The sequence below is a fragment of the Schistocerca americana genome, chromosome X, assembly GCF_021461395.2.
Source record: "Schistocerca americana isolate TAMUIC-IGC-003095 chromosome X, iqSchAmer2.1, whole genome shotgun sequence".
Classification (NCBI taxonomy): Eukaryota; Metazoa; Arthropoda; class Insecta; order Orthoptera; family Acrididae; genus Schistocerca; species Schistocerca americana.
Genome location: NC_060130.1, coordinates 864,582,692 through 864,606,409, shown reverse-complemented (window position 1 = coordinate 864,606,409; position 23,718 = coordinate 864,582,692).

Sequence of the window (23,718 nt, the reverse complement as noted above, 5' to 3'; positions counted from 1 at the left end):
CTGATAATCTCCGACCAATGGTGCGGGATGACACAGAATGTTTCAGGGTGTCTATTACTTGTTCCCGGATGACACGCGCAGATGTGACGGAGTTATGACGTCCTTGGTGCGCAGTATGGCGGTCCTCCCTTGTGGTGGTCAAACGTGGTCAACAAGAACTTTCATGATGAGTATGTCCACCATGACGTTTCAATGCAGTCCAACATCGCAGCGAGATACTCTCCTGATAATGCAGAATCTGTAGTTGAAATAAGTTGGTAGGGGAGCAGGAGCGTAAGATCTGTGCCCTTCAGGTGCAGATACAATACGCAAAGGAGGAACTAGATAGGTTGAGGAAGGTAAAGGGTGCTAGGGAATGGGAACTGGCAATTCGTAAGAAGACAGCTAGGGGGAGGAGTAGGTATTCAGACAGTTGTACTTTGCGTATATGCAATAGATTTGACCAACTGTCAGAGTTGAGTGGAGAGAAGCCTCTTGTAGCTGTAGGTGTAGGAAGCAAACAGCAGCCATCAGCAGTTAGGAGGTTTAAGTCAGTTGCGAAGTCTAACTGAAAGAAGAAGGTTCTGCAGCTAGGTAGTTCACACGGTAGAGGTGTGGGCCAGTAGTTGCACGAAGTGTTGGGGAGTGAGTAACAAGTCACCAGCATTGTGAAGCCTAGTACAGGGTTGGCTCAGGTGACTGACAGCATAGGGGAATTATGTAGAAATTTAACAAATGAGGATGAGGTAGTGATAGTGGGTGGAGCAGGCAATAGTCTTGATAGGTACAGGGAATATGATGCAGGTGATGACGTGGTAAAGGTAGTTACTCAAACTGGTGGAACTAATGTGCATTTTGTGCAGCCGTTTCAGCGTCATGATCAGCCTCATCTTAATGCGGCTGTTATGTGTATTAACATGGGGCTGGAGAAGGCACTGATGGCAGAGGGTATGGGTCACATTGCAGTGGTGCCAGTTGAGTCTATCAGTAGATCGGGTTTCACTAGGCGTGGCTTGTACTTCAATAGGCATGGGAAGAGGAGGCTGACAAAGCTTATAGGTGACAGTGTAGTGGCTGGTGGTGGGATCACTCTTTGACAAATTCCTGTTGTAGTTGGTGTTAGAGCTGCACCTTTTTTAGATTGAAGTCAGATGATAGGTATACCTGCTTAAAGGAAGTCCCTCTAACTAAGGAATCACCTTCAGAGGACGTCATGCTTCCAAGCAGAGAAGGAATTAGCATATTTCATCAAAATGTAAGAGGTATTAAAGATAAAGTTAGTGAACTGCTTATATACGTTGATTATGAAACTATTAGTATGTCAGAGCACCACTTAAATAATTTGGCAATTCAGAGGCTTCCAGGATACAGATTACCTGGATATTTTTCAAGGAGTTCCTTGCATTGTGGCGGAATGGCCATGTATGTAAAAACAGTATTCCATTTGAGTCGATAGACGTATCACGGCACTACACTGAACAGGTATTTGAATATTGTCCAAGGGCAGTTGAATTTTGTGAAGCTAAACTTCTAATTTTCGTTCTTTATAGGTCCCCTAACTCTGACGTCAGAGCATTTCTGCTCAAGCTAGAGAGGGTTTTTGATTCACTTTATGGAAAGTACAAGAAATTAGTTATATGTGGTGACTTCAATATTAATTTTGTATATGATGGTGCAAGAAAAAGGATGTTGGTAGATCTCCTAAATTCATATGATAGGATGCATACTCGGTTTTTTTTAACCAGGGTGGAGGGGAACTGTAGCACAGCCACAGACAATATTTTTATTCATTCTTCATTGCTAGATGGGCATTCTGTTAGTAAAAGGGTGAATGGCCTTACAGACCATGATGCAGAAATTTTAACAATAAAAGGCTTTTGTACTCAGACAAATGTCACATATAATTACAAACTATACAGGAAAATTAATCCAACAGCAATAGAGAGTTTTTCAAACCTCATCAAGCAACAAGAGAGGGAGGATGTTTATAGTGCCGATAACATAGATGATAAATATAATGCTTTCCTTAACACATTTCTCATGCTCTTTGAGAGTTTCTTTCCACTAGAACGTTCTAAACTGGGTACTAATAGTAAAAGGCAGCGTGGGTGGCAGCCTAGTGGGATAAGAATATCATGTAGAACAAAGTGGGAACTGTATCAGAATGTTAGAAGTAGTCACAATCAGGCTACAGTAGCCCATTACAAACAGTATAGTAAGATGTTTAAAAATGTTATTAGGAAGGCAAAGAGTATGTGGTATGCAAATAGACTAGCTAATTCACAGGATATAATTAAAACCATATGGTCAGTTGTGAAGGAAGTGTCTGGTCAGCAGCAGAAGGTCGACGGTATTAAGTAAGTTCGTAATAAAAATATTTCTGCCACTGATAAAACAGATATATGTACAGTATTTAACAATCATTTTCTGAGCATTGCTGGTGAACTAAAAAAATTTTAGTTTCTACTGGGAATCATATAACTCTGTTGCCAAATGCCTTTCCGAGATCGATGTCTGAAATACTCCTCTGTGATACAGACAAGGGGAAGATTGAGTCAATAATTAAATCACTGAAGACTAAGGATTCTCATGGATATGATGGAGTGCCTAGCAGAATGTTAAAGTACTGTGCTGCACATGTCAGTTCTGTATTTAGCTATATTTGTAATTTTTCCTTTAGGAATGGTCAGTTTCCTAAACGACTAAAGTACCCAGTAGTAAAGCCGCTTTATAAAAAGGGAGAAAGGGATAATGGAGACAATTTTAGACCTATTTCTGTGCCATCAGTGTTTGCTAAAGTTATTGAAAACGCTGTGTATGTAAGGATGATTGATAATTTTATATCACATTATTTGCTTTCAAATGTACAGTTCGGATTTAGAAGTGGTTTAACAACTGAAAATACTATATTTTCTTTTCTCTCTGAGGTACTGGATGGGTTAAACAAAAGGTTTCGAACGCAAGGCATACTTTTTTATTTAACTCAGACGTTTGACTGTGTTTATCTCAAAATATTGCTCCGGAAGTTGGACCATTATGGAATACAGGGAGTAGCTCACAATCGGTTCACATCTTATTTAACAACAGACAGCAAAAGTACACTATTCACAGTGTTGAGAATGGTTGTGATAACGGGTCTGAGTGGAGTATGGTCAAATGGGGGGGGGGGGGGGGGGGGGTGCCCCAGGTATCAGTTTTGGGGCCACTCCTGTTCCTTATTTATATAAATAATGTGCACCCCAGTACTACAGGTAACTCTAAACTATTTCTGTTTGCTGATGATACTAGCTTGATAACAAAGGATGCTGTGTGCAACATTGGCTCGGTTTCAAATAGAGCAGTTCATGACATAACTTCATGGCTCATAGAAAATAAAGTAATGCTAAATCACAGTAAGACTCAGTTTTTATAGTTTCCACCACACAATTCAACAAAACGCGACATTTTAATTTAACGGAATGGACGTATGATAAGTGAAACCGAACACTTCAGATTTCTAGGTGTTCAGATAGATAGTAAACTGTAGTGGAAATCACACGTTCAGGATCTTGTTCAAAGAATTAATGCTCCCATTTTTACTATTCGAACGGTATCTGATGTAAGTGACAGTTGGACACGAAAATTAGTCTACTTTGCTTATTTTCATTCGCTTATGTCGAATGGTATTATATTTTGGGGTGTGTTGTGGTCTTCAGTCCTGAGACTGGTTTGATGCAGCTCTCCATGCTACTCTATCCTGTGCAAGCTTCTTCATCTCCCAGTACCTACTGCAGCCTACATCCTTCTGAATCTGCTTAGTGTATTCATCTCTTGGTCTCCCTCTACGATTTTTACCCTCCACGCTGCCCTCCAATACTAAATTGGTGATCCCTTGATGCCTCAGAACGGGTCCTACCAACCGATCCCTTCTTCTAGTCAAGTTGTGCCACAAACTCCTCCTCTCCCCAATCCTATTCAATACCTCCTCGTTAGTTATGTGATATACCCATCCATTCTTCAGCATTCTTCTGCAGCACCACATTTCGAAAGCTTCTATTCTCTTCTTGTCCAAACTGTTTATCGTCCATGTTTCACTTCCATACATAGCTACACTCCATACAAATACTTTCAGAAACGACTTCCTGACACTTAAATCTATACTCGATGTTAACAAATTTCTCTTCTTCAGAAACGCTTTCCTTGCCATTGCCAGTCTACATTTTATATCCTCTCTACTTCGACCATCATCAGTTATTTTGCTCCCCAAATAGCAAAACTCCTTTACTACTTTAAGTGTCTCATTTCCTAATCTAATTCCCTCAGCATCACCCGACTTAATTCGACTACATTCCATTATCCTCGTTTTGCTTTTGTTGATGTTCATCCTATATCCTCCTTTCAAGACACTGTCCATTCCGTTCAACTGCTCTTCCAAGTCCTTTGCTGTCTCTGACAGAATTACAATGTCATCGGCAAACCTCAAAGTTTTTATATCTTCTCCATGGATTTTAATACGTACTCCAAATTTTTCTTTTGTTTCCTTTACTGCTTGCTCAATATACAGATTGAATAACATCGGGGAGAGGCTACAACCCTGTCTCACTCCCTTCCCAACCACTGCTTCCCTTTCATGCCCCTCGACTCTTATAACTGCCATCTTCTTTCTGTACAAATTGTAAATAGCCTTACGCTCCCTGTATTTTACCCCTGCCACCTTTAGAATTTGAAAGAGAGTATTCCAGTCAACACTGTCAAAAGCTTTCTCTAAGTCTACAAATGCTAGAAACGTAGGTTTGCCTTTTCTTAGTCTAGCCTCTAAGATAAGTCGTAGGGTCAGTACTGCCTCACGTGTTCCCATATTTCTACGGAATCCAAACTGATCTTCCCCGAGGTCGGCTTCTACCAGTTTTTCCATTCGTCTGTAAAGAATTCGCGTTAGTATTTTGCAGCCGTGACTTATTAAACTGATAGTTCGGTAATTTTCACATCTGTCAACACCTGCTTTCTTTGGGATTGGAATTATTATATTCTTCTTGAAGTCTGAGGGTATTTCGCCTGTCTCATACATTTTGCTCACCAGATGGTAGAGTTTTGTCAGGACTGGCTCTCCCAAGGCCGTCAGTAGTTCTAATGGAATGTTGTCCACTCCTGGGGCCTTGTTTCGACTCAGGTCTTTCAGTGCTCTGTCAAACTCTTCACGCAGTATCGTATCTCCAATTTCATTTTCATCTACATTCTCTTCCCTTTCTATAACATTGGCCGCAAGTACATCGCCCTTGTATAGTCCCTCTATATACTCCTTCCACCTTTCTGCTTTCCCTTCTTTGCTTAGAACTGGGTTTCCATCTGAACTCTTGATATTCCTACAAGTGGTTCTCTTCTCTCCAAAGGTCTCTTTAATTTTTCTGTAGGCAGTATCTATCTTACCCCTAGTGAGATAAGCCTCTACATACTTACATTTGTCCTCTAGCCATGCCTGCTTAGCCGTTTTGCACTTCCTATCGATCTCATTTTTGAGACGTTTGTATTCCTTTTTGCCTGCTTCTTTTACTGCATTTTTGTATTTTCTCCTTTCATCAATTAAATTCAATATTTCTTCTGTTACCCAAGGGTTTCTACTAGCCCTCGTCTTTTTACCTATTTGATCCTCTGCTGTTTTCACTATTTCATCTCTCAAAGCTACCTATTCTTCTTCTACTGTATTTCCTTCCCCAATTCCTGTCAGTTGTTCCCTTATGCTCTCCCTGAAACTCTCTACAACCTGTGGTTCTTTCAGTTTATCCAGGTCCCATCTCCTTAAATGCTTATTTTGGGGTAACTCTTCCAATTCTTAAAGGATATTTTTGGCTCAGAAACGGGCGGTTCGGGCGATATGTGGTGTAAGTTCGCGAACCTCTTGTCGACCCCTGTTCACTAGTCTTGGCATTTTGACACTGGCCTTTCAATACATATATTATTTACTGTCGTTTCTTGTTAACGATATCAAACCTTCTTTTGTATCGGACTTCCTTAAATCTTGTGCAGAAAGGTGTGCGGTATACTGCTGCATCCATTTTCAATAAGCTACCACAAGAATTCAAAAATCTTAGCAATAATTCGTGCTCTTTCAAATCGAAACTGAAGAGTTTCGTCATGGGTCACTCCTTCTATTCTGTTGAGGAGTTACTTGAAAAATTAAGCTGGTTCTTACGTTATATTGTTGATTGCGTTTACTTAAACTCATGGTTTGACATTTTTTGAGTTCATAAACATTTTTTTATATCTGCTTTTATGTTGTAATTTAATGTACTGACACGTTCCATGACCTAGGAGATTTGCTCCACAGTTTTGTTCTACGGAACTTGACGTCTAAATAAATAAGTAAAAAATCGGGTCACTACCACATCCGAATGCCCCACAAATCTGGATATTGCAGGATTCCAGCAGCCAACCAAATGGAGACCCACAAAATAACTCCTTCCAAACTCTGTCAGATGTTGACAAGCTGTCTCACACGTGTACGCTGCATTTCCGTTTCTTTCACAGTGGTCAATTAACATCTGATGATTTCCACGTCTCTTTTACACCCTTGCAGAGCTGGTAGCAAGACTAAACACGAACAACACTAATGTACTCTGGTGGACGTGCTACCTATCACACATTTTTGCTGCTCTAATCGTTTATGTACCCGACAATGAGTGCATGCGTACGAAATTACATTGACATCTGGCCATATCTTCTAGGAAATTGACTTTTTTTTCCAGGCAGTATATATCGAGTGAACAGACCTGATATGGGGGTAGAAGGATGGAAAACAAGAAAAATGCGAAAATAAAAATTGCGTGGGTTGTTGTCTTGTGTATCAAATGACTGCAGCTGACTAGTGTAGTACAAATTTGAAATCAGATCTTGTTAATGTAAAGCATCTTTAAGTTATCAGTACACTATATAATTTAATCATTGTATTTTTGGGAAATAGGTAATTGATTCGAGGTATTTTGGTCCAATGCTTCGACTGACATACCTTAACAGCTTAAAGAATGTGTCAAAAATAACTTTAGCCGTGCTTTACTATCAGACTTGGTGGGATTAGTTCATGGACGCTGTCCCCCACAAAACGTACTATGTCACTGCGAATAAGAGGTTGCCTGACTTCCAATAAATATTGGTAATGATGGACATAACGTAATGCTAATCATGAGAGCTGATAGAATAACTATACGTAAAATACTTGGTGTGAAAGGGGACGGATAATGTCATGCAGTGTTGCGTTGTAGCCAAACGTGTCTCTTATGTTACGGTAGAATCAGCTTATAGTACTTGAAAATTTAGTTTATGCTGGACAAAGAGCTTTCTGGGTGAAGTAATCGATTGGATGCATTCGAGTGCCTGCAGTCGATCTAAGTCGTTTAAAAAAAAAAAAAAAAGAAATCTGAGAGGACAATTCAAAAAAAAAAAATTATATCACAATGTGTATGCACACTATGTGATCAAAAGTATCCGGACACCCCCAAAACCCACGCCCGGGTTCCCGGGTTCGATTCCCGGCGGGGTCAGAGATTTTCTCTGCCTCGTGATGGCTGGATGTTGTGTGATGTCCTTAGGTTAGTTAGGTTTAAGTAGTTCTAAGTTCTAGGGGACTGATGACCATAGATGTTAAGTCCCATAGTGCTCAGAGCCATTTTTTGAACACCCCCAAAAACATAAGTTTTTCATACTAGGTGCAGTGTGCTGCCACCTACTGCCTCAGTAGTCATTAGACATCGTGAGAGAGCAGAATGGGGCGTTCCGCGGATTTCACGGACAGCGAACGTCGTCAGGTGATTGGATGTCATTTGTGTCATACATTTGTAAGCGAGATTTCCGCACTCCTAAACATCCCTGGATCCACTGTTTCCGATATGATTGTGAAGTGGAAACGTGAAGGGACAGGTACAGCACAAAAGAGTACAGTCCGACCTCGTCTGTTGACGACAGAGACCGCCGACAGCTGAAGAGGGTCGTAATATGTAATAGGCAGACATCTATCCAGACCATGACACAGGAATTCCAAACTGCTTCAGGATCCACTGCATGTACTATGACAATCAAGCGGGCGGTGAGAAAACTTGGATTTTATGGTCGAGCGGCTGCTGATACGCCACACATCAAGCCGATAAATGCCAAACGACGCATCGCTTGGTGTAAGGAGCGTAACGGGAAAAACGTTGTGTGGAGTGACGAGTCACAGTACACAATGTGGCGATTCGATGACAGGGTGTGGATAAGGCGAATGAACGGTGAACTTCATCTGCCAGCGTGTGTAGTGCCAACAGTAAAATTCGGAGGCGGTTGTGTTATGGTGTAGTCGTGTTTTTCATGGAGGTGGCTTTTACCCCTTGATGTTTTGCGTGTCATTGTCGCAGCCCAGGCCTAAATTGATGTTTTAAGTACCTTCTTGCTTCCCATTGCTGAAGACCAATTCGGGGATGGCGATCGCATCTTTCAACACGATCGAGCACCTGTTCATAATGCACGGCCTGTGGCGGAATGGTTACACGACAATATCATCTCTGTAATGGCCTGGCCTGCACAGAGTCCTAACCTGATCCTATGGAACACCTTTGGGGTGTTTTGGAACGCCGACTTCGTCCCAGGCCTCATCGACCGAAATCGATACCTCTCAGTGCAGCACTCCGTGAAGAACGGACTGTCATTCCACAAGAAACCTTCCAGCGCCTGATTGAACGTAGGTCTGCGAGAGTGGAACCTGTCCTCAAAGCTAAGGATGGACCAACACTATATTGAATTCCAGCATTACCGCTGGAGGGCGCCACGAACTTGTAAGTTACTTTCAGCAAGTCCGAATACTTTTGATCACATATTGTATTTGTGTGTGTGTGTGTGTGTGTGTGTGTGTGTGTGTGTGTGTACGAGGAGAGAGAGAGAGAGAGAGAGAGAGAGAGAGAGAGAGAGAGAGAGAGAAGAGAGAAGAGAGAGGGAGAGAGAGAGGGAGATGGAAAGAGCCTGTCTGCGTGTTTATCGTTGTAGTTCGTAGCTGAAACTAACTGGAAAGAGGCGTGTCTTTCTTCAAAGACCCTCTTCTTGATCTACATTGAAATTTGATCCACGCTTCGTAAAACTAATAAACCGCAGTTGCCAGTCTTTCATGTCTTGTAATTAAAGTTCATCAGAAATGTCAGTACCGTGATTAAGGAACTTCAGCTAATAAATCGCAGTTGTCAGTCTTCCATTTGTTGTAATTAAAGAGCTTCAGAAATGTTAATACCTTGAATAAGGAATCTCGGCTGATAAATCGGTGTTGTCAGTCTTCCATGTCTTGTAATTAAAATTGTCCAGAAATATTAATACGTTAATTAAGGAATCTCAGCTCTCAGAGCCAAATGGGTTTTTTGATGAAGTATGGGAGTAATATCCAGAAAAATTGCTCAGAACCTAAAATCCAAAATATAGAGACAATAAGAAATAATCCTGGTAAAATAAAAATTAAAAATTGAATAAAAACCGGTCGAATGTTTTATGAAATAGTATGTCTAAAAGTAAGAAATAAAGTAGAATAGGGAAACATTTGACTCGCCCCTGAATGAAATTCGTGAGCAAGAGAGTATGTGTAGATGTGTTATGTGACCTAACTTAAGCTAATCAGATTTATACTAACCTTACCTGACATCATTTGCTGTACGTGATTTTGAACATCAATGAAAGGCACGTCAGGTGTTTCTCTAATCTATTTTATTCAGACAAATAATTTCACAAAATATTTGACAATTTCCTATTTTTCTATTTTTTTATTTTAAAGTTTTGTTCAGAAAGTATAAAATTTAACGTACTTAGATCTAAATCTATTATTGTTAAGAGTAATATACATCAAGGGAATAACAACAATATGGCAAGGATAGATTTCTACTCACCACATAGAGGAAGGAGACGTTGAGGCGCAAACAGACACAATGAACAAGGCTGCTAAAATATTTAATATTTCGCACAAAGTCCTTCTCCGAAACGGAAAACACACACGCACATTTTCACACAAACACAACTCACACCTGCGTGGTAACTGTCTTCAGATCCCAGTGCCTGGAAACAGTGGCCATCAGTGTATGAGTTGAGCTTAAATGAAAATTTGTGAGTGTGTGTTTTCTGTTTCAGAAGAAGCAGTTTGTTCGAAGACTTAAACATTTTAGCAGCCTTGTTCATTTTACGTGTCTTCAACTCAACGCCTCCTCTATGTGGCGAGTAGCAATCTATCCTTTCCATATTGTTATTCCATCCCGAACTTTTCGTTGTTATATATTAAGAGACAGCGGAGATTAATTTTTTTTACGCCGAACTCGATTTCCTAGAGTTTTATGTTCTCAAAATGTCTTGAATTTAGTACTTGATTTGAGGGAAGCCATTTTTGACAGTTTAAATATCAAACTAATGTAACTTCTTATGCGCAAAATAGCTACGCCTTGAAGGGATGGATTTTCTGACACTTCATTTACACAGCTAGCAGCAGCTGTTTGTGAAATTTTTCAATTTTCCTCACATCACTAGTTAATTTTTTTTACTTGCCCTCTTTCCTTTCAAGTCATCATATGTTTTGTGTATAATTACATATCACACTGATCAATTTGATACCCCATTCTTTGTTTGGCTACAACAATTCGGACAAAATCAATTACGTAATTTCTAGGGAGTCTTCTCTACGTTCCATTCGAACGTACGACCAAAACGAAATGGTGAGTATTTAATTCTCAATAAACTTTTGTTCTTAGGGGGCCTCGCTACGCCGGAATATCTGTGGAGCTTCCGTCTTCATCTTCCTGTCCTAGTTTCACCCACGTTAAGAGCTTGGGAACTCGTGGTACCGTTTTTAGTGTAGGAAGCGCGAGATCTAGTTTCATTTCTGACGTGGGGGAACCTGTGTTCTGTAGCGGGTACGCCGGCGACATCTCCCCGCTTGCCTGCACACGGTAAAAGTTCGGATGCACAGAATTACGTACAGATCAATATGTCTGACGTCCGTTCGCTGCATGGCCCTCAAAGCATATTCGAAGCTCAAACGTTATGACGGTCCCGGACGAAAACAAGCTTTTGCCAAAGAATCAGCACGGATTGAAGAAAATCCACTTGTGTGAAATACAGCTTGCCTAATCGCAAACGACGTTTTGCTAGCAATAGATGTAGGTGAACAGGAAGATAAAGTTGATTTTATTTCTTATAAAACAACATTTGCTATTACTAGCACGAATTTCTTTTATTTGTTTCCTATACGACGCGTTTCGGAGAATAATTTCCACTTTCTAGTTCGTTTTTCGTGTATTATGCCATTTATGGGTGATGGCTGCGATGTGTGAGCTGCTGCAAATCGCAGTCATAACGCATAAATGTCACAGCACACGGAAAACGCGCAAGAGAATAAGAATTATTTCTCGAAAGGCGTCGAGCAGGAAATAAATAAAATAAAATCGTCTGAGGCGGCATCAAATGTTATTTTATAACAAAACCGTCATTTTTACAGTCTCAGGTCTTCAACAACCGCTTGTAATGGAACCCAGTACGTTACACTGCACGGAGAATGTTCCACGGAAACGAAAGTACCACCTGGTGTGCCGCAAGAAAGCATTATACGACCTCTAACGTTCTCAGTGTTAGCTGACAATGCTGTTCTCGTCGTTGGGCGATAGCAAGAAAGTAAAGAAAGATTTTGAAAAACGTTCATCGTGGATTGATGAATGGCAGCTCTCTTTGAAAATGGATAGACTTCAGATAGTGCCTATAACAGAGAAACAGTCCGATATCATCTGATCACGAGATTAAAGATGAACATCTCTTGTATGTCACATTACATAGGCACTTCGGGATACTAGTAGAAAGCTATGTTAAATTGGACAATAGCGAAAAATCCGTATTAGGAAAGGCGAGTGAAAGACTTAGATTGCTTGGAAGCGTTCAGAGAAGTACAACGGATCCATCAGGAAATCACACGCAATATGCTAATACGATCAACTCTAGAGTATTGTTCCTGTATTTGGAGTCCTTATCGAGTAGGCATTATAGCAGACTTCTAACGTACTTAAAGATCCCCTGCTAGGATCGCAACAGCCCTAGGAATTAGTAACGGAAATACTTGGAGGAAGTTAAATGGAAAACCTTGGAAGAAAGACCACGTAGTTGTCGCGAAACATTGTTGGATAAATTTAAAGAATCTGTATGTGAAGGTGCTCGTGCGACCATTATGCTACCATCATCGTATTCTCCCGTAGGGATCATGACAGTAACAGAGATTAGGGCACGTGCAGAGGGCTACTGACAATCATTTGTCCATCGCTCAATACGCGCACAGAATACAACAGAATATCGGTAACATTGGTACAATTTATCCTCCACATGCACTCTACAGTGATTTGCGAAGTATATTAATAGATGTTGAACTTATTCACTATGGAATACAGTCACTATGCAGGTGTAGCAGATAGTTCACTTAAAGTTCTAGTCTATGGAAGCAGTAGAGCAGAGCAAGATTTGACACAAAGTCTCATTTCTCTCAAAAAATTGGTTCAAAGGGCTCTAAGCACTATGGGACTTAACATCTGAGGTCAGCAGTCCCCTAACCCCTACGTAAACCTAAGAACATCACACACATCCATGTCCGAGGCAGGATTCGAAGCAGCGACCGTAGCAGCCTCGTGGTTCCGGACTGAAGCGCCTAGAACCGCTCGGCCACAGTGGCCAGCTCATTTCTCTCCTTATGTAAACAAACATGCCATTTGGCCTAATGTCCTTACATAAACAAACAGCTCACTTGGTGTGTCAAGTGTTGTTTACGAACCTAATGTGAACACAATGGGCGTGTATCCTCTGAATTATGTCTATGTAAGTATAATTTATGATTATATGCTTGTAGTCTAATCTTAAGTACCATGATTTATGACCCATAAAGGACGGCTCTTCTCTTCCACTTATCTTGTCCAATTGCGTGGACTGAACTACGAAGACATTTTCCCCACCACCACTCCAAGTTGTGTCTGACTCCTAACACTCACTGGGATATGATAGCCATCACCATGAGACAAACTCATCATCCATGCTCTGTACATCAGTTGACCAGCATGAAGTATCAGCAGTAGCAGAGATCAGTCACTGCTCCCAGGCAGAATAAAAAGAAGAAGAAGATTGTCACATTCGAATGTAAGTGTTATCATCCCCGTTAGTGGCTCTCATTGCTCATTATTATTATTGTTAATTATGTGTATTTTCATTTATTGTTGATCCCAGAGCACAATGGGTCCCTGATGATACATTGGAGCAGCAACTGTCCATACCATTGAAGCAGCAGCACATACTCGGTCTACCCAGTTTGTGGCCTCAGAACATACAGCAACTGTTCCCGGACTTCCACCACCACAGCAATGAACCAATGGCCTACCTCATTTATCGGATCAGCCTTTCCCCAACACACCGAAGATATATCGGAGTAGCAGCAGCAGGAATTTGAGTTCTCGCTATCACCATCATCATGGCATACCTTATGTGAATTTTTCCGAGCAAATGACAATGACCAGCAGCCATCTTGACGACGACGTCTAGGTAGAAACAGCACTCCTGAAAGTACCAGCCAATACCACGAGGCGGCAGTCGATTACCATACTTGTATTAAAATCTTTTAGCTTGTTGTGGTCTTCAGTCCAAAGACCGGTCTAATTCAGCTCCCCATGCTACTCTATTCTGTGCAAGCCTTCTCATCTCCGAGTAACTACTGCAACCTACATCCTTCTGAATCTGCTTGCTGTAGCCATCTCTTGGTCTCCCTCTACGATTTGTACCGCCAACGCTTCCCCCCAATACTAAGTTGGTGATCCCTTGATATCTCAGAAGGTGTCCTGCCAACAGAACCCTTCTTCTAGTCAGGCTGTACCACAAAATTCTTTTCTACCAATTCTATTCAGTACCTCCTCATTAGTTACGTGATCGATCCACCTGATCTTCAGCATCCTTCCGTAGCACCACATTTCTAAAGCTTCTATTCTCTTATTGTCTAAACCGTTTATTGTCCGTCTTTCACTTCCATTCATGGCTACATTCCATACAAATGCCTTCTAAAAAGACTTCCTGACACTTAAATCTATTTTCGATATTAACAAACTTCTCTTCTTCAGAAACGCTTTTCTTTTCATAGCCAGTCTACATTTTATATCGTCTCTACTTCGACGATCATGTTATTTTGCTGCCAAAATAGCGAAACTCATCTACTACATTAAGTGACTCATCATTTCTGAATCTAATTCTCTCAGCATCACCTGATTTAATTCGACTACATTCCATTATCGTCGTTTTGCTTTTGTTGATGTTCATCTTATATCCTCCTTTAAAGACAATGTCTAGTCTGTTCAACTGCTCTTCCAAGTCCTTTGCTATCTCTGACAGAACTACAATGTCATCGGCAAACCTCAAGGTTTTTATTTATACTCCCTGGACTTTAATTCGTACTCCAAATTTTTCTGTGTTTCCTTTACTGCTTGCTCAGTATACTTTAGCTTATATTGTTGTTATTAACGCATTGATATAGTTGTTTGAAAGGCTGTTGCTTATGCAATGTTATACAAATGCTTTCATGCCTTCTTTGATTATTTATCCTTTGCTTAGAAGGTATTTTCTTATAAGTCATTGCTCATTGCCTGAGGCTGATGTTATGCGGCATAAGCGCGCGTTTACCACTGTATTTAACCCGTGTCAGATTAACCATCAGCATCAGTATACAACTTTGGCAATATGCAACTGTTCTGTGCATCGGGGTAAATGCTGTTCTGTGCATATGGGTAAATGCTGTGTTGTTTTAACTTTTGGTAATGTTGCTGTTTTGCAGTCTATGCTATTTTCTGAGTTACTTATTTTAGTACTATTTTACATCTTTACAGTGCTGTGATCCGATAGCCAGAATAAAGGCCAAAACCTGTCATAAATTTAAATAAATGGTTATGGTATTTTGATTGTTTCATTAAGTTATAATTTGAAACAGATCACTGTTTTATCTCCAACCATTTTATCTAAAATTATGGATGGACAATGTCAACCTGACGGATCTCCTTCTGTTACATTATACTGTTGAGGCTGTAAACGGGAAAAAATAAAATATTTTTTCCTTATAAGTTGTATGTGTTCCTCTTTCATACAAAAATGCATAATTATTACAGCTTAGCCAGTTGAGGGTCCTCTATTAACGGGCCCACTCTCTTTTAGTCCGAGTGCCTTCACTAAATGAGCTACATTGGTAGATGGTGTAAATAGTATTCTAGCTGAAATAGTTGAAACGAAACACAGTTTCTAAAGATAGATATTCATTTTTTTTATTTCAGCTAACATTGTTGGGTATACCGATAGGTACCAGGAACTGATGATTTCGATGCATCGCACATACTGCATACAGACGCACAACTCACATCAAAGTTAGTAACAAAAACGTCCTCTGAATTGTTCTAATGGGTGAGCTTTGCAAGTGTACACCATACATTTCCAAAAAAACCATCCACATACTCCCACAACCCGACATGCTCATTCACAGTACACTCAATGACCAAACTAGCACAGATCAAGTTTCTGAACGTTGATTCCTGAAACAGACTGATTATGCAGAATTTTTGTTGTTGTATATTTTCACTGCTCCTGGGTAGTCCTGAGCATGTATTATATGACAGCTCAGTCTGAGCGTTGAAGATTGCAGTTATCTTTGAAGAATTCTGTCACAGTATATATCATTCATATTGTAAAAACACTATATTCATGGCAATAAATTGGAGGTTTTCGAACATTATCACTACACAGAACCCATCATTAGAGTATATGCCTACAGCCACACTTTTATTCCCACTCACAGTTAGAGTGTATATTACAGACAATAGCGTCACCTTAACAGGCAAGGTATGCCATGGTAACTGCCCAACGAATGATGCTGACCGAGGTGATAGCAGGAACTCAAATTCCTGGAAGAAGAGTTCTTGTATGTCCTGCTGTTACTACTCCCACACAGAGTCGGTGTCCTGCTGCTCCTGCCATGGTGCAGATGCTGGAAACTCAAAGTTGGGAAAAGGCTGATCTGGTAAATCAGGTAGGTCATTGGTTCATTGCTGTGATAGTGGAAACGCAAAGTCCGGGAACAGTTGCTGCATGTTCTGATACCATATACCAGGTAGGCCGAGTATGTGCTGCTGCTTCAGTGGCGTGTACAGTTGCTGCTCCAATGCATCATTAGCGGTCCGTTGTATAGTGCGATCAGTAATAAACGAAAATACACATGATTAATAATAATAATAATGAGCAATGAGAGCGACTAACTGGGATGATAACATTTAAATTCGAATGTGACAAACTTCTTCTTCTTTTTATTCTGCCTGGGAGCAGCGGCTGCTGCTGATACTTCATGCTGGTCAACTGATGTACAGAGCATGGATGATGAGTCTGTCTCTTGATGGTGGCTACTATATCCCAGTGAGTGGTAGGGATAAGCCACAACTTCGAGTAATTCAGTCCACCCAACTGGACTAGATAAATGAGAGATGGGAGGTGGTCATTCTGGTGTGTAAATTGTTGTCATTGAGATTAAGCTAAGAGCACCTGGTCATAAATTAGATTTGCATAAACTTAATTAAGAGTTTATGTACCAAGCTTATTTATGTTAGGCTTATAAATTACACATGAATAAACATAACAAGCGAGAAGTTTGTTTACATAAGTTCGCTAGATCACGTGGCTAGTTTGTTTCCATAAGAAGAACAATAGGCCCTTTGTGTCAGAATCCACTCTGATCACCTACTCGGTCGCAGGTTCGAATCCTGCCTCGGGCATGGATGTGTGTGATGTCCTTAGGTTAGTTTGGTTTAAGTAGTTCTAAGTTCTAGGGGACTGATGACCTTAGAAGTTAAGTCCCATAGTGCTCAGAGCCATTTTGATCACCTACTGTCGTCTTCGTATGACTCCCCATTGGCATGGGCCAGTGGACTGTAAGATGTGTTATCCAATGGATTAATATGGTGCTATTCGAGGGTCAGATCCTTGTTAAAAATACAATTTTCCTAACTCAAGTTATGGTGGTGGTCTGTTGAGACAGTAGTGGGATGACCACTGGAGGTAGCTTGAGAGTGTCCTGGATACAATACAATCGGAAAGTTACCACAACTGATGGTCAATCGAATGTCCAAGTCTGACGAAGATGATAATTCCTGTCCCCAAAGATGGCACATATGGGTGAAAGAGCCCAAACTTGTTCCCTACTAGTACACATGCGGGGATGATGGCTTGTGGAGCCCTGCCAGATTGTAGGATGATCTTCTGTAACTGGTACCATCTGAAGTTCCATCCTGACACTGGCCTGCAAAGTTACTGGCGATGATATAGAATATGAAGGAGAGGCGTGTGCAGTAATGTATGAGATTAGTGACAAGTTCTGGTCCATGGTCATCAGTGCTGGCGCAACATTCATCAGATGACCCTGGGCGAGGCGCAACTAAAGAATGTATGAAGGTGCAATACCAGTGGTGACTGCTTCTGGTGCTGCTCAGTGATATGCAGTGCAAGCTGACTTCCCAGCTACAGCAGGCAGTGGAATGGATGGGTTGGCTGTTGGCCTGCAACTTACAGTCACAGATGACTGAGATGACACCGCATTTGGCCGTTGTCCGTTGCGTCGATATATATATATATATATATATATATATATATATATATATATATATATATATATATATATATACTCCTGGAAATTGAAATAAGAACACCGTGAATTCATTGTCCCAGGAAGTGGAAACTTTATTGACACATTCCTGGGGTCAGATACATCACATGATCACACTGACAGAACCACAGGCACATAGACACAGGCAACAGAGCATGCACAATGTCGGCACTAGTACAGCGTATATCCACCTTTCGCAGCAATGCAGGCTGCTATTCTCCCATGGAGACGATCGTAGAGATGCTGGATGTAGTCCTGTGGAACGGCTTGCCATGCCATTTCCACCTGGCGCCTCAGTTGGACCAGCGTTCGTGCTGGACGTGCAGACCGCGTGAGACGACGCTTCATCTAGTCCCAAACATGCTCAATGGGGGACAGATCCGGAGATCTTGCTGGCCAGGGTAGTTGACGTACACCTTCTAGAGCACGTTGGGTGGCACGGGATACATGCGGACGTGCATTGTCCTGTTGGAACAGCAAGTTCCCTTGCCGGTCTAGGAATGGTAGAACGATGGGTTCGATGACGGTTTGGATGTACCGTGCACTATTTAGTGTCCCCTCGACGATCACCAGTGGTGTATGGCCAGTGTAGGAGATCGCTCCCCACACCATGATGCCGGGTGTTGGCCCTGTGTGCCTCGGTCGTATGCAGTCCTGATTGTGGCGCTCACCTGCACGGCGCCAAACACGCATACGACCATCATTGGCACCAAGGCAGAAGCGACTCTCATCGCTGAAGGCGACACGTCTCCATTCGTCCCTCCATTCACGCCTGTCGCGACACCACTGGAGGCGGGCTGCACGATGTTGGGGCGTGAGCGGAAGACGGCCTAACGGTGTGCGGGACCGTAGCCCAGCTTCATGGAGACGGTTGCGAATGGTCCTCGCCGATACCCCAGGAGCAACAGTGTCTCTAATTTGCTGGGAAGTGGCGGTGCGGTCCCCTACGGCACTGCGTAGGATCCTACAGTCTTGGCGTGCATCCGTGCGTCGCTGCGGTCCGGTCCCAGGTCGACGGGCACGTGCACCTTCCGCCGACCACTGGCGACAACATCGATGTACTGTGGAGACCTCACGCCCCACGTGTTGAGCAATTCGGCGGTACGTCCACCCGGCCTCCCGCATGCCCACTATACGCCCTCGCTCAAAGTCCGTCAACTGCACATACGGTTCACGCCCACGCTGTCGCGGCATGCTACCAGTGTTAAAGACTGCGATGGAGCTCCGTATGCCATGGCAAACTGGCTGACACTGACGGCGGCGGTGCACAAATGCTGCGCAGCTAGCGCCATTCGACGGCCAACACCGCGGTTCCTGGTGTGTCCGCTGTGCCGTGCGTGTGATCATTGCTTGTACAGCCCTCTCGCAGTGTCCGGAGCAAGTATGGTGGGTCTGACACACCGGTGTCAATGTATATATATATATATATATATATATATAGTAGCTGTGTTGCAGGGGCTCGCTAGTACTGTTGTGTTAGCGTTTAGTTCCTTGCTAATAGTGTCGTTGGCCAATTATGTTTCCATCTATGGTTGTGGTAGTAGTTCCCCAGAGAAAGAGTAAACGGGTTACGCGAGTGTCTCATGTTTCTGGACAGTCGTGTGGAGAGTTTTTGGAATACCTGTAAGATGGTATCTAGCGGATATTCCCAGTGATGATTCGGCGTGCTTGTGTAAAGCGGAGCATCGCTTATGATCCTGAGTACTTTGTTCTGTATGAGCTGCAGACGGCGCAGGCGTGTGGGGGGAGCGTATCCCCATACGGAAGCAGCATATGTCATCAGAGGTCTACTAAGTGTGGTGTACATGGACCTGGGCACCCTTCTATTTAGTGTGCTACGCCTGTTAAGCATAGGATAGAGTTGTTTGAGCCTCGCGTTTGCTTTGTTGGTCATGGGTTGAATGTGGTCCCCCCCCCCCCCCCCCCCCCCCTCCCCGAGTAGTTTCCGGTCCAGCCAGACACTGAGGTATCTGATCTTCTCTCGGAAACATATTGGGCGTGCATGTAGCGTTACTGGGTTGCAGTGTTGATGTTTGCGCAGTAGTTTCGGTCTTCTAGTGAACAGAACGGCTTCGCACTTGTCGACGTTTACTCCAAAATGCCATTTCACCAACCAAGGCTCTGCCGGTCTGAGTGCAGTCTGTAGTCGTGAGTTAATGTTAGACGGCTTCCAATCTTGGGCTAGGATAGCAGTGTCATCCGCGTAGATTGCCACCATCGTGTTGCGTGTAGCTGGAAGATCATTAATGTAGAGGTTAAACAGTATGGGCACTAGGATGCTTCCTTGGGGTACTCCAGCCTGAATACCATGTCGTGCTGATTGTTTGCCCTGCACGTCGGTGTTGAAACTCTTGTCCGTGAGATATGGGTATGAGACGTACGGGCCCGTCGGGGACCACTGCGTCGCTGAGTCTGTGTCCACTGCGGCGATGCCCACAAGAAAGTACGAACTGAGATTGGTTCACGAATGTACATTGTATTTACTCAGTGTCTGAGAGGTCGTGGAGTGAGATTTGTCACGAGAAAGAGAGTGAGATCAGGCTGTCTATGGAGAATTTGCACCGGTTCTTACTCTCCGAATGGTGAAAAAGAATGGAAAGACGAATAATGATTAGTAGAAAAACAAAGTTCCCTTTGCACCACTTCTGACGCGACTAGCGCCTGAGACGACATATCTACAGTGGCAGCGCTGTGGCGAAAATGGGTGCGGATTGGTTCGTCAGCATTCACAGAATACAAGCAGTGCCTCAGCACGCACACTCGCTCCCTCCCCTCCCACACAAATTTATCCCAGCCACAGCTCGTAGCTCATTATTTTATATTCACATCAGATTGTACAATCAAATTTCTCCATCCTTCTAAAGCCACGCCACCCCTGCCCTTTTCTATTTTGATATTTGGAAACAGGCTAATCAGAGAGCTTTCTGCATCACGGATGGGTGGGGCATGACGTCATTGTCGCCCAACGGTAATGGCAACTGTGTAACTTCTGCACATTAATGTCATCGACGCATATACTTTGCTTGTCTGCGCCTACCCAAGACCTTACATATGCACTCTCTGAAAGCTGTATGCCATTTAATCTAGACAACTGTACACATGTATGAAGAGAAAGGGAGGGAGGCGAATCCAGACCTTATAGAAAGGAAAGGGTCCGTTTGTGTATAGTTGTAAAGGCTATCTTTTCTTGCTGACACTATTCGCGATGAGTCAGTATTGAGGCTGAAGCAAATCTGCTTAGTCTACGTGACTTTGTTGCTTGCATGTAGAGTTTAGTGTTGTGACTGTGTTGTTGATTGCGAAGGGAGAGGGTTATATCTGATGCTACCACACAGACTACTCTTATAGAATAGCACAGTATGGGTGCGACGTTAAGGTCCTTTCCGATGAACCGCCCACTCTCATTGTGTTTACCTGCCACCATTTCATGAGACTCGCTGGAGCAGTTTGGTATTTAATCTATGACTTTGACGAAGAACAGTGATGAGAAAGTGTACGTCACCCTATCACCCAATGCCAGTAAAATTCCGATGACATCTTCTTACATAATTGGGATTGGAAACGGTTATTGCCGCGTCACAACACTAGCGTGTGTCAGCGAAATACAGCAGAAAAGGGTTTTAGAGTTGACGAAAGATTTGGTTGTTATTAATATACAAACTCGATATTTCGGTGTCTCGTGAGTGTGACGACAGGCCTTTGGAATTTCCTTTTGAGTCACCTAACATGACCACTGGAAACACCTCCCAAACCACAACAAACACGGAATAACCAATTCCGCAGACCGAAAGTGAGGAGAGGGGCTGTTGTAATTGGTTAATACAAACCATAAGAGATGCACGGAAGTCTGAATTTCAACACATATTTATGTTTCTTTAAATGGAAACCTGTTGTTATTTTTAGCACAACTGAAAATAGAAACGAATACTTAGTCAATGCCGTTTGTTACACTGTAAAATGTTGAGCGCATTCAGAGTAATTTGTAACGTAAAGTTGACGCTTGAAACCTCAGACGTTCAGTCGCGTGTTGCAGCAAACAAGATCTGTAGGGGTACGTTTACGAAGACTACGGTGTTTACGAGTTTGGCTGTCACCGTGCCTGCATGTAGCGCTTGCTGAATTAGTCATTGTACTCAGAATAACTATAGTGCGCTGTGTCACCGGACGTCTGTGATAGTGTACTGAACACAAGTAAGAACAGAAGTACGCACAGTATGAACATGAGAAGGTCGCAAGTGCGACAGTGTGTACAGTGTTGTAAAAATTGTGAAAATGGTATATTCTGACTCTAAAATGCAGAGATGATACTCAGCTATGGCGAGTGTAGACAAAATGCAGCTGCAACCTGCAGGTTGTATGCAGAAAAGTGCCCGGACAGAGATCATCCAACCGCCGCACATTTGTAAACATCTACAAACAACTGTATGCAACAGGTATGGTCGTAACACGCAAACGAGTCCGAAACAAGCCCATCGCAGGAGAAGCAGGTGCTGTTGGTGTGTTACCTGCTGTTCAAAAAAAATGTGTGTGAAACCTTATGGGACTTCACTGCTAAGGTCGTCAGTCCCCAAGCTTACACACTACTTAACCTAAATTATCCTAAGGACAAACACACACACCCATGCCCGAGGGAGGACTCGAACCTTCGCCGGGACCAGCCGCACAGCACCTGACTGCAGCGCCTTAGACCGCTTTTTTTCCATTTTTGTTCGTTGTTGATCGTTGTGTTTGGTCGTTGCGGACGTCACATGACATCCGTTCAAGTTCGTCTGTTGATCCTTCCACTCAGTTTTTATTATTATTATTATTACAATGGCCAACCAGTTCTCTGACCGAACACGCTGAGCTACCGTGCGGGCACCGCTTGGCTAATCCAGCGTGGCTGTTACCTGCTGTTACCGTGAACCCACACGAGTTCACGTGACATCGCTAGAGGCAGTGCAATGAGTCAAAGTAGTGTAATGCGCATACTTCAGCGTCACAAATTTCACCCGTATCATGTGCCGCTGCATCAGCGATTACATGGGGATAACTTTAATAATCGGGTGAATTTCTGGCAATGGGCATTAACAGAAAATGCGTTGTAGTTCTACCTGTTTACCAATGAAGCAGGCCTCACAAACCACGATGTAGTGAATTTACGAAACATGCATTACTGGTCCATGGACAGTCCTCGCAGGCTTCAACACGTAGAGCGGCAGCGACCGTGGAATGTAAATGTATGGTGCGGAGTAATTGGCGACCATCTCATTGGTCCTCACTTCACTGAAGGCACCCAAACAGCTGCAAAATACATCGAGTTTCTACAAAATGATCTGCCATTATAGTTAGAAAATGTCCCGCTGGAAACGCGTAGACGTATTGTCAGGACACACTCTTTTACATTCTGTAATTGAAAACAAAACAAAATTTGTAACTTTAACTAAATTCTAATGTTAATGTGCATTTTCCTCTAACAAACCAGTATTCTTCGGAGAAAAAGACTAATAAGAATGTTAGCATGTGGACGTGACACGCTGTTCTCATCTACATCTACATCTACATCCGTACTCCACAAGCCATCTGACGGTGTGTGGCGGAGGGTACCTTGAGTACCCCTATCGGTTCTCCCTTCTATTCCAGTCTCGTATTGTTTGTGGAAGGAAAGATTGTTGGTATGCCTCTGTGTGGGCTCTAATCTCTCTGATTTTATCCTTGTGGTCTCTTCGCGAGATATACGTAGGAGGAAGCAATATACTGCTTGACTCCTCGATGAAGGTGTGTTCTCGAAACTTCAACAAAAGCCCGTACCGGGCTACTGAGCGTCTCTCTTGCAGAGTCTTCCACTGGAGTTTATCTATCATCTGCGTAACGCTTTCGCGATTACTAAATGATCCTGTAACGAAGCGCGCTGCTCTCCGTTGGGTCTTCTCTCTCTCTTCTATCAATCCTCTCTGGTACGGATCCCACACCAGTGAGCAGTATTCAAGCAGTGGGCGAACAAGTGTACTGTAACCTACTTCCTTTGTTTTCGGACTGTATTTCCTTGGGATTCTTCCAATGAATCTCAGTCTGGCATCTGCTTTACC